A 12,900-nucleotide genomic window follows, 5' to 3' on the forward strand; every position below is an offset into this window, starting at 1 on the left:
CCCTCAGGCTTCCCTTCTGGAATATCCTGTTGATAAGGGCCCAGCATAGCTGCCCAGTCCTCCCAGGTCTCGGTAGCTGCCAACACCACCTTCTGAGGTAGAATGGTCTCAGGGGTTGAGGACTGGACTGTCTCAGGCTCAAAACACCTAGATAGAGCGTCTGCCTTGACGTTCTTGCTACCTGGTGTATACGTTATAATGAATCTGAACCTTGAAAAGAATAAAGACCAACGGGCCTGCCGAGGGCTAAGCCTCTTGGCCCCTTCGATGTACTCCAAGTTCTTATGATCTATATAAACTGTAATTGTATGTTCTGCCCCTTCCAGCCAATGGCGCCATTCTTCAAAGGCTAACTTGAAGGCCAAAAGCTCACGATTACCAATATCGTAGTGCCTATCGGCAGGAGAGAACCTACGTGAAAAGAAGGCACATGGATGCAGTTTGCCTTGAAGACCAGAGCGCAGAGACAGCACAGCACCAACCCCTATTTCAGACGCATCGACTTCCACAATAAAGGGGAAGGTGACGTCCACATGTCTCAGGATGGGAGCGGAACAAAACAACCTTTTCAATGTGGCAAAGGCTGATTGGGCCTCCTCCGACCAGTAATATGTGTCAGCCCCTTTTTTTGTAAGACTGGTGAGGGGTGACACTACAGAAGAGAAGCCCTTGATTATCTTTCTGTAGTAGTTGGCAAAGCCAAGAAACCTTTGGAGTGCCTTCAATGCCACAGGTTGAGGCCACTCCAAAACAGCATAGACTTTCTCGGGATCCATCGAGAGTCCAGAAGTGGAAATGATGTATCCCATGAATGGTACTTCTGTGACCTTGAAGAGGCACTTCTCCAACTTCGCATAAAGTGAATTCTGTCTTAATTTCCGTAGAACAAATTTAACATGCTTACGATGCTCTGTCAAGTTAGGTGAGAAAATTAGTATATCATCAAGATAAACAAGTACGAATTTTCCCAAGACCTCCCGGAAAACCTCATTAATTAGCTCCTGGAAGACGGCAGGAGCGTTGCACAACCCGAAGGGCATAACCAGATAATGCCCGTCGGGCGTGTTGAACGCCGTCTTCCATTCGTCACCGTCTCTAATGTGTACCAGGTTGTATGCCCCTCGCAGGTCTAATTTGGAGAAGATACTGGCATTTGTCACTTGTGCGAACAAATCGTCTATCAAAGGCAACGGGTACCGATTTTTCACAGTGATCTTATTTAAACCTCTGTAGTCAATACAGGGCCTAAGCCCTCCGTCCTTCTTCTGTACAAAAAAGAACCCAGCCCCAGCTGGCGACCGGGAAGGACGGATGAAGCCCTTGGCCAAGTTTTCCTTAATGTATTCTTGCATTGCCAGTTTCTCAGGCCCAGACAGATTATAAAGATGGCCTCTAGGGGGCATACAACCAGCTCTTAAGTCTTTGCGTTGCCAGACCTTCTGCTTCCTCTGACTATTCTTCTGTTTGTCAATTCTGTGCCTCTGCCCATCTGATTCACGTTGCCGACCCTGCCTGTCCCTGACGTTGAATCAGTCTTCCGCTTCTGTACTGTATCTGTCCGCTCGTTGCCAACTCTGCCTGTCTGACCTCGCCACCCGCACCAGTGGGCTCTGCCACTGGTGAGGGAATCCAGTTTCTTTCACCAACGTCTCAGGTGAAGGATACTGCTACATAGTTTATGATACCTGCTCCTCAGGTATCCATAGGCTGCAGTACTATCTGTGTCACTCGCTCCTAGGCTGCAGTACTATCTGTGTCACTTGCTCCTAGGCTGCAGTACTGTCTGTGTCACTTAGGCTGCAGCACCAACTGTACCAACTACGCCTAGGCTGCAATACAGTCTGTTCCACCTGCTCCACAGGGGATCATTAGTTCAGTATTACCGTGGTTACTCCTCCTTGTACTGTGCACCAAACATTACCCGGCTGCAGTACAGTCTGTATCACTTGCTCTGCAGGTGATCAGTTGTTCAGCACTATTGTATTCCTTCTCTATTGTTGTTGTACATATTACACCCCTTGGCTGCAGCACGGTCTGTCTCACCCGCCCATTAGGTGAGCACCGGCTGCAGTACAGTCTGGGTCACCCACTCCTCGGGTGAACTCTCTCCTCCGTATTACTGTTACACCAAACACGATCTTCCATTGGTTGTCCAGTGTCGGGCTATACTAGTATTATTGGTGATTATGCAGATCACCATATAATCAGGTATAGCATCTGTATTATTGGTGATACTGCAGATCACCAATAATCAGAAAATTATGTGTGCTGACACCAATCGTTACACATTTCTTATATTTTACCGTTTCAGTTGCTAGTTACCGTTCTGTTACTGATGTTATTTTTGACCCATGTTTCCCGGTTTCACCCACTTCTTGTCATTGAGTCGTAGTGGCCTGACCTCTCTTATAAACATAATAGCCCACAATTTCTAGACCATGGTTAAACTTCTTACCTTAACCACGAAGGGCCTCAATATACCCCAGAATAGACTCTCCCTTTTTGAGGGATCTCAAAAAATTGGATATAGATATTGCTATGCTACAGGAAACCCACATATGTAAAAAAGATCCAGTACGATTGAACAACAGACACTATTCTGGGGTATATTTAGCTTCTGGGTTGACCAAACGAGCTGGAGTTGCCATTATTCATAAATCTAACCTTCCCTTACAAATTACCAAATCCATACAAGATAAAAACGGCCACAACATAATACTAATTGGCTCATTAGCGGGTAAACCAATAACTCTTGCAAATGTCTATGTCCTAGTGTTGGGCGAACACCTGGATGTTCGGGTTCGGGCCGAACAGGCCGAACATGGGCCAGATGTTCGGCATGTTCGGCCCGAACGCCGAACTCAATGGAAGTCAATGGGACCCCTGAACATGCCCATTTTGGGGGCCCTATGGGGTCGCAGGCATAAGGGGGGAGCATGCCCCGATCGCGGGGGGGGGGGGGTCGGAAATTCCCCCCACCCCCTCCGCTAGCGCTCCCCCCTCTGCCCGCTTCCCCATAAAAAAGTTTAAGGCAAGTTAAATAGTACCTGGTGGCTGGCACTGGCAGTGGAGTGAGGAGGAATTTCCGACCCCCCCGCGATCGGGGCATGCTCCCCCCTTATGCCTGCGACCCCATAGGGGGGCCGTATTGAGGCATGTTCGGGTGAACAGGGCCCTGTTCGGCCGAACAGGGGCCCTGTTCGGCCCTGTTCGGCGGGCATTGAATAGTTCGGGCGACCCCGAACTAAAAAGGCCGAACACCATCAGGTGTTCGGCCGAACTCGAACATCACCCGAACAGTGGCGAACACTGTTCGCCCAACACTACAGTATGTCCCTAACAAACAGCAAATTTCCTTTCTGACCGCTTTCCTATCTAAACTTCATAAGGAAACAATAGGATCCCCCATACTGGCTGGAGACTTCAACCTAGCTTTCTCCTCAATTAAAGATAGAAGCATCTGTCCCTCCACCCAGTCGACCGCAACACATGACCGTAACTCATGAAAATTTAGAGCATTAATGAGAAAACACAACCTCCTGGATTTATGGAGAATTTGTAACCCAACCTCAATAGAATACACCTTTTTCTCCCCTCCTCACGCATCTCACTCCCGCATTGATTACTTCTTTGCTAACCCTTCCTTGCTACCCCTACTAGAAAACTCGGACATATCCCCCATGGCATGGTCTGATCATCAATGTGTCACCTTAGATCTTAACTGGCTTCACAGACCCCACAAACCATACAACTGGAGATTAAATGAATCATTACTACATAACAAACCTCTAGTTTCCAAACACATAGAGGAACTCCAATCATTTTTTACTACCAATATACACTCTATCTCCTCATACGGTATGGTTTGGGAGGCCCATAAAGCCTTTATACGAGGTCTCTTTAAAGCTGAAGTAACCATACGAAAACGTGCATCCTCACAAAAACTCCTCTCTCTACAAAGCTTACTCACCAAGGCCCAACAAACCTACAAATCTAATCCCTCACAAGCCCACTTTTCTGACATACAACATCTCAAACAAGAAATTCAGTCCCTTCAGATGGTCCAACTGAAGAAGAGTCTGAGGTGGTCCAAACAACTCTTTTTTGAAAGAGGCAACAAGCCCCACACCCTCTTAGCCCATAAATTAAACCCTAAATCCTCCCAACAATCAATCTACTACCTATCTCTACCTTTTACGACCCACAGAAAATTGCCCACATTTTTACAGAATATTATGCACAACTATATGACTTACCTAACCAATCCAGCAACCCCCTCTTCCCTGCTTGCAATAGACGCCTTCCTGGCACCACTTAACCTACCTAAACTCACAGAGGATCAACCCAAAATACTCAATTCCCCTTTCACAAGCACTGAAATCACTGAAGTCCTCAAATCACTCCCTTCTTCCAGGAGCCTAGGACCAGATGGTCTCCCTTACTCATATTATAAAAAATTTGAATCCGTTCTAACACCCTATCTAGTTACCCTGGCCAATAAAATTATGAAAGGCGAACCCCCCCCCCCCACACACACACACACTCATCTATGCTTAATTCTCTCCTAACTATGATCCCCAAAGAGGGGAAAGACCCACAACTCCCCCAAAGCTATCAACCTATATCTCTCTTAACCTTCTTAGCGGTAACCCCCAGCTGAGCTCGGGGTAAGCCACCACAGAGGATATCTCAGCCCCTGGTGGGGCGATTCGCCCCATTTAAAGTGCTGTACGAGCAGCTAGCACTTTGCTAGCCGTGCGTACAACTTGATCGCCGCCGCACGCAGCGGTGGAAGAGCTCCCGCCAGAGCCATGCGCTGCCCTGACCAATGACTTCCAGGCAGCGCTAAGGGCTGGATCGGAGACGCCTGACGTCAGGACGTCGGCTGACGTCCATAACGTCATTCCGATAGTCGCCATGGCAACAGGAAAAGCCAAAAATGGGAACGCGTTATATACGCTTTCCCCTGTTTGCTATTGATGCCGGCGACAATCGCACTAGAGGGACACATGCGCCCTCTAGTGTTGTTTCATGTAGCTACCACTGTGGTAGCTTACATGAAACAAACAAAAAAAACTGTATTTATGCCTATTTGGCAGAATTAATTAACCGCCAGGAGGGTTAAACTCAGACTTAAAAATTATTACTAAGACAATAGCCAACCGTCTTAATCCTATACTAACCACATTAATCAACAACGACCAAGTAGGCTTTATCCTCGGCCGTCAAGCTGGCGATAACACCAGGAAAGCAATTCATCTAATTTCCCTTATGAATAGATCTGGAGGACCTTCTCTGCTTCTGAGTCTAGACGCAGAGAAGGCCTTCGACAGACTATCATGGCCCTTCCTATTTAGAGTTCTAGAACACCAAGGTTTTGATGGTTCCTTTATCCAACTCTTACGCTTCCTCTATTCCTCACCAACCTCTACAATTAAACTCCCCTATGCTTCTCCTAGCCCCTTCCACGTTCACAACGGCACCCGCCAAGGTTGCCCCCTTTCTCCCCTCCTCTTTGCTATCAGTATAGAGCCCCTCGCTTCAGCTATTAGATTAAACCCAAACATACATGGAGTCCGACAAAAGGACCATGATTATAAAATTTCATTATTTGCAGACGACATATTACTTACCATCACACAACCTTTAACCTCCTTACCAAACCTGCATAAGACCATCTCCAATTATGAATCTCTTTCTAACTTTAAACTAAACCAGGACAAAACCGAAGCCCTGCCAATCAAAATTCCCCCTGAATTACTACTCACTCTAAAATCTCAAAATACTTAGGGATCTTCCTCACTCCCACATATTTCACCATCTACAAACAAAATTTTCCCTCCCTAATCCACACCATACTCCAAGACCTGCATAAATGAACGGCATACAAAATTTCTTGGTTAGGAAGAATATACGCATTAAAGATGAATATTTTACCTCGTCTATTATATCTCTTTGAGACCCTCCCAGTTCAGGTCCCCTTAACCCAACTCTCCCCTCTGCAATACGAGTTCCTCAAATTCATTTTGAATCACAAGATACCTAGAGTCCTTAAATCAATACTCCATTCCCCGAGGGAATTAGGCGGATTGAGCCTTCCACACCTAAAATACTACTACCTGGCCTCACACTTAAGACAACGAACAGAGTGGACGAGCTTCAGGGTTTTCTCCAAATTGGCTCTATTAGAGGCTACTGATGTACTGCCTCTATCTCTAGCTTCTTTTATATGGGCAACACCTCCCCCTAAAATACCTCATATTAATCTCCTCCCCACAATTACCTTTACACTACACATATGGAAAACCTCTGTCCACATGGCACACCTACGATCTGATCCCTCACCACTCTATCCAATACTAGGCAATCCCTCTTTTCCTCCCGGAACCTCAAAGAACTTCATGGACAGGTGGTTCTCATTAGGTTACTTCAACCTACATAATTGGACAGACCCACTTACTAAAAAATGACTATCCAGGTCAACCTTGGAGGAAAAGATAACTTTTACCCCTCAAACACTTTTAGAATTTAACCAGATTAGCCACTTCTTACATAAATATACTCATAACTCTACTTCCATCTCGACATATACCCCTTTTGAAAGACTATGCGATCACAGAGGACGTCAGAAAGGCCTAATTTCACAGATCTACTGGATTTTACATAATAAATCAGGCTCCCTGGTCCTCTCACACCCATACATGTCAAAATGGGAACGCTCTCTCTCCTCAGCCATCTCCATTCAGGATTGGGAAGATATCTGGGAGAATGCTAAACACTCCTCAATGTGCACCCACATAAAAGAAAATATCTATAAAATTTTATTCTGATGGTACCTGACCCCTGAGATGTTGTCAAAAATATACCCAGGCACCTCTGATCTGTGCTGGAGGGGTTGCGGAGAGAAAGGTACCTTAGAACACATTTTCTGGTCCTGCCCTCTGATAATCCCATTATGGCAACATGTACAATCTCTAATCCTAAATGTAACTGGTACTCAAGTTCCCCTAGACCGCCTCTTAATGCTACTAGGCAAGCCCATACCAGACCTAAACAGACACACTATGCGCCTTATTACTCACATACTCACTGCTACCAGATTATCTATTGCAACATCGTAGAAAAATATTGCTCCACCGAGCATCCTAGATGTTAAGATCAAAATTTCATGGACTAAATCTATGGAACGAATGACCGCATCACTAAGAGACACAGAGGATAAATTTCACAAAGTATGGGACCCATGGACTCAAACTATCCCAGACTATAGACCCCCCTGACTCTACTACCCCAGTGCCCTAGGGCATACTGACTGTTCACACTCCCCCAAGCCTCCCAATACTCCACCTATATCCCAGGACATCCCACTATACACCCTATCCTGAATAAGCCCTTCGTCTCTCTCCCTTACTGCCCCAACCTAAATAAATTGTAAGAAGTCTGTAACCACTGCGACTCATGACAAACCCCAGTGCCTTTATCTCTACCCTCTTTTCTTTCTTTCTTTTTCCACTCCTCTTCTATCCAGCTATACTTCTCATCTCTCCCTATCCTTTTGCCCTCCACACTTCATTCTTCACCACTACTTAAACTTTTTATAATCCAACCTTCAAGCATCTTATAATATGTTTCTTATGGACAATCAAAACTTCTCTCATCTAGTTAACTATCAGAGTCTGGGACTGCAGACTGAAGATCCTGTTAAATCTTAACAAGGTGACACAGTCCCCTCTACCATTAGCTCTCCTTATCACACTTCCCAAAGAAACTCTAGACTTCTTTAACATTTTATAATCTTGTACTATGTTTTTGTTTTATTATCTTTAATAAAAATCAGTGTTGAAAAAAAAGAAAATATATGTGGGTGTAGTTTACTATTTGGTCACATGATGGCCACAGTCAAAAAAGTCCTGTAAGCGTACGATGACGCTTCCAGGGAACTTTTTTTTTGCCGAAATACTGCGGTCTCTGATGAGAGACCATCGTTTTTTCTGCAGGGGACTTAGGCTTCAATTCATCAAGCATTACCGCATTCGGTAATGCTGAAAACAGCTGACTTAACGAAGCACTTTAGAAAATGTTAATTCATCAAAGCTGTTACCGAATGAGAAGCTGAAATGACACAGCAATGAGATAAATTACCGACATGTGCTCAACAAATGTTAATTCATCAAGGTTCCCACATTCGCTAACACATTCGGTGTTTATCTCAAGCTCTCCCCTGTCGTTACAGGCTTCGAAAGCCTTCTGTGTGAATGTTTTCATGATTAGCAGGAGCAGGCAGCCAATAGAAACAGCCCCTGTTCTCCTGCAAGTGCCGCTGATAGGTCACACAGGCTTCTCCACACAAGCTTTCAGACCCCCCAAGCAGTGAGCAGAGAGAACGGGTCAAAATATATCCCCAGATTCCCTTCGGTGGTGTAACCCTTTCAGGCCCTGTTTGATAATGCAAAGATGCTGGTGGTGAAATCACCAAGCATGGCATTTGTAATGTCTCCAGGAAGTTCATCTACGTTGTGGCAAATAAATAAAATGTTAAGAAAGACTGATCGACAGATTCAGAGCAGCAGAGGCAGTATAAATAACAGTAACTATAACACCTTTACATGTAAAGGGATGTCTGGATGCCTTCTATTGTTATCAGCTTGTAACAACACACGGACATTCCAAGCTGCTCTGCACCACTCTGCTGTTATCGAACAGCCTTTGATGAATTGAAGCCTAGTAGTTCGGTAACTTAACGAACCTCTACCACACATGGGAAAATATTGATGAATTAGCACAGTGAAGTGTAAAATACTGAATGCGGTATTTTAAGGACTGGGGTTTTGTTATCGAACACCCTTTGATGAATTGAAGCCTTAGACCGATGAATGGGAAGTATATTCCCATTCACTGGTCGGGGGGCTAACGGCGGGCGGCGGGCGATCGCGTGCACCGCACACTGCAAGGTGCACATCCTATCTGGACGAACATATTCATCCAGATAGGCTTAAGTGGTCAAATGTTACAATAACTGGGACAAATAGGCAAATAAAATGTGTGGCTTTTATCCACAGTTTTACGTTTTATTTTAAAACTATAATGGCCGAAAACTGAAAAATAATGATTTTTTTTTTCAATTTTTTTCTTATTATTCCCATTAAAATGCATTTAGATCAAAATAATTCTTAGCGTAATGTACCACCCATAGAAAGCCCAATTAGTGGCAAAAAAAAGATGTATATCGGTTTGTTGTGATAAGTAGTGATAAAGTTATTGGGGAATGAATGGGAGAAGTGCTGAAATATGAAAATTCCTCTCGTCCGTAAGGGAAAAACAAACCATGGGCTGGAGTGGTTAAAGGAAACCAGATATTAGAAAAAACTAAAAGATTTATACATACCCGGGCTTCCTCCATCCCCATGTGCTTGGATCACTCCCACACTGCCATCCTCAGTCTTCTCCTTCTTTAGTACCAGGTCCCGTAACTTCAGCCAGTCATGGCCAGTCTGCACAAGAGAAGTGCTCCCTCTACATATCTGACCACGACTGTTATGGGACCCGGTACCGAAGAGGGAGAAGACTGAGGACGGTGGCATGGGAGCTATCCGTGCAATGGGGCTGGAGGAAGCCCCAGGTATATATAAAACTTTTAGTTTATCTCATCTCTGGTACACTTTAAACAATCATTTTGCCCCCCCTCCCCCCCCCCCCCCAAAAAAAAGAGTACATCAATTACAGGTAATTAGTACTATTGTTTATACAATCTTAACCAACCATCCATGTTGTAAAGTAGGAATAGGAACCTTTCCTCTAAATACTAAAACAAAAAAAAATAATTGTGGTAGTCATGTTGTCTAAACATTCCTTCAAAAGTAGGGTTAAATGCAAATCTCTGCCCCAGAGTCATGTGAAATTGGCAGCTAAAATGGTATTGTACCATACAGTTGATAGAGAGAACCCTTTCCCATTTCTATTTTAATAAGGTGTGAGATCATATAACCACTTCACAATTCATTTGCAAGTTTCTATAAGCTTCTGCTGAGTTTTATCCAGGTGGCTGGAAGTATTGTGTACTGTACAACCTTGCAGTCCACTTATTGGAAATGAAGGAATGGATCAGTTGGCCACAGACATGTCTGAATGGATCCTATGCTTAATAGATCGAAACTAGATCATTAATTTAATTTAACTGTAGCAGTCCTTGTCCCAAATCAAATGAACTGTACAAAAATGGTGTAGATGTCCCTAGGGTTGAGTCGAAATTTCGCGTTACTATAATTACGCATGCGAAATTTGCTATTACGGCGCGAAATTATGGTAGCGTAATTGCCATTAAAATCGTAATTGATAATACCGTAAGCGTAATTTTCAACGTGTAATTTCGCGTTTCGTTCATAACGTAATTTCACGTACAACTATACCGTAATTTCACGTTAAACCATAGCGTAATTTCGCATTTCTTCATAATTTCGCGAATTTCGTAATTACTTGTTAGCTATAAAAAGAAATACATTTTAATTTTGAAAAAAGTAATTTCGTTTATAATAGTAATTACTAGACACAGGAAAGTGTCTGGGTATTGGAGATTGTCCAATCATATTACAGGCTTCTTTTGAGATACATCCTAAACAACCAATTGTAGTTGTTAGAATCAGCGGTAGTCAGACGAACGCTAACAAATTTTCGCATATGAACGCTTTTTCGCGTTAAATAATGTAAAAACTAAGCATGCGCAGTTCAAGGGTGTATTGAAAAGAATGTTTCTACGCATAGAGCAAGCTTTTTCGCAATAATTACACTGTGATCAATGAGAGTAATATGAACTATCGCGAAATTACGTTACGTAACTACGCTTACAAACGTTTGCATGCAAGGCAAACGTAATTTCGCGATACCCACCGTAACGCGAAAACTACGCGAAAATTAACGCTTACAGTAATATGAACTATAGCGAAATTACGATATGTAACTACGCTTACAAACGGTTGCATGCAAGGCAAACGTAATTTCACGATACCCACTGTAATGCGAAAGCTACGCGAAAATTACGCTTACGCAGAATTTCGCGAAATCCTTCTTCATTACGATTATGTACTTACGGCGATAATCATACTTACACTAATAACGCGAAATTTCGCGAAATCGTAATTAAGTCATTACGCTCACCACTAGATGTCCTACATAAATCAGTACTTTAAGTTATCTTAGGCTTTGGAAGTTCTTGACAGCTCTTTTTGATAGCTGTCAGCTTTCTTACAGTCTTGGTGTAAGCTTACATAAAGTCAACATTGTTTCACAGAATGAGAATTGCAAAGCACAATCGCTGTACAATTGCTGCAAAATTGCAACACAAAATTATGTTTTGTAGTCACAAGTGTAAATGGGCACACTAGGCATTGCAGAAAACCTTGAGGTTTTTTTAGGTGTTTTTTGTGGGTTAGCATTTTTTTCAGAATTTTCCCTTTTTCAATGGAGTAAAATAAAGGGTCATATTTATTTTATAAAAAAATGCATCAAATACACATTTAAAAATTCAGTAAAATGCATATCCCCTGCGTCTCGATTGAAATACATTATGTGCGTTTTAGAGAAATATGCAGCAAATTGTGCGTTTTGAAAAACGTATATTGTAAAACACAGACATATGCACTTTCTGTGTGGCCCAAAGACTTTCTTTATGGGCAAAAATGTATGCGTTTTCTGCAAAGCTTGCGACTCTGCCTAGTAGTGTGCTCCTAGCCAAACTGTTGTTCTCAATCATCAGAAGGTGTGGAGTGTTGATTTCCACTAGCTCAATTCTTACAGTATTGGTTCTACCACTAGAGGGTACTGTGCCACTTTAAAATTTGAACATATTGTATTATGTACTGCAATTTAGGTTAATAAATTGTGAAACTGAATGCAAGTTGGGTTATACTTTGAAAGGTGGAGTGGAAAGAGGAGATGGCATTAACACGGCTACTGTTCTGCTGTATTTTGTTCCTTCGAAATTTAGGTAATGTATGTAATGCATAACTTTTATTTTTTTTCTAAATGTTGTTTATGTTGTTAATATTACGTTACAGAAATGTTGATTTGATGGTTTTAAATGGAGACAGGAAGCAAGTCATCTCTCAGGCTAGGATCACAGTGGTCATTTGCATAACACATGTATTATAATGTGTTATAAAGACTGTATACTGCAATGGGTGCATCAGTTACAATGCAGTACTGTGAAAAGCCCCATAGAATTGTATGGGCAGTGAGTTGACATGCAGAATTATTATATTATGGGCAAGCAGGGGTTAGTGTAATGTGCAGCATAGCTGGTGGGGCAGCAGGAGGTAGTGTAGTATGCAGTGTACCTTAGCTGGTGGGCTAGCAGGGGTAAGTACACTTGCACAGTTTAACAGGTGGGGGCAGCAGTGTTCAGTTTAGTATAGCTGGGCAGTGTTGCTTAGACAGAGTAGCTTAAAGGAATCATCAGGCTAAAAATAAAAAAAAATCAGTATTACTCACCTAGGGCTTTCTCCAGCCCCTTGCAGTTGCAGCCGACTGTCCCACGCCAACTGCTCATCAGGATTCCGGATATCCTGGTAACCCCGGATATCCAAACTTTTTAGGCCTATCCGACCGGATCCGGATTCCGGATAGCTGGGCCAAAATCCGGATAGCTATCTGCAGATAGTTGGGCGCATACCGCGGATATCTGCGGATATTCCGAAATACTGTAACTAAGGTGATGACGTCCTGGCTCCCAGCAGAAGCCCTAGCAACCAATAACAGAGGGGAGCCCTGGCCGGCACCACCTGACCTCATTGAGCCAGTCAGAGGCCTCCCAGCCTAAGCCCTGGCACCCAATCACAGAAAGGAACAATGGCCAGCCCCCCTGTATAATAAGAAGGGTTGCCATGATGAGACAGATCCTGGCTTGCT

The sequence above is a fragment of the Hyperolius riggenbachi genome, chromosome 6 (genome assembly GCF_040937935.1).
Source record: "Hyperolius riggenbachi isolate aHypRig1 chromosome 6, aHypRig1.pri, whole genome shotgun sequence".
Classification (NCBI taxonomy): domain Eukaryota; kingdom Metazoa; phylum Chordata; class Amphibia; order Anura; family Hyperoliidae; genus Hyperolius; species Hyperolius riggenbachi.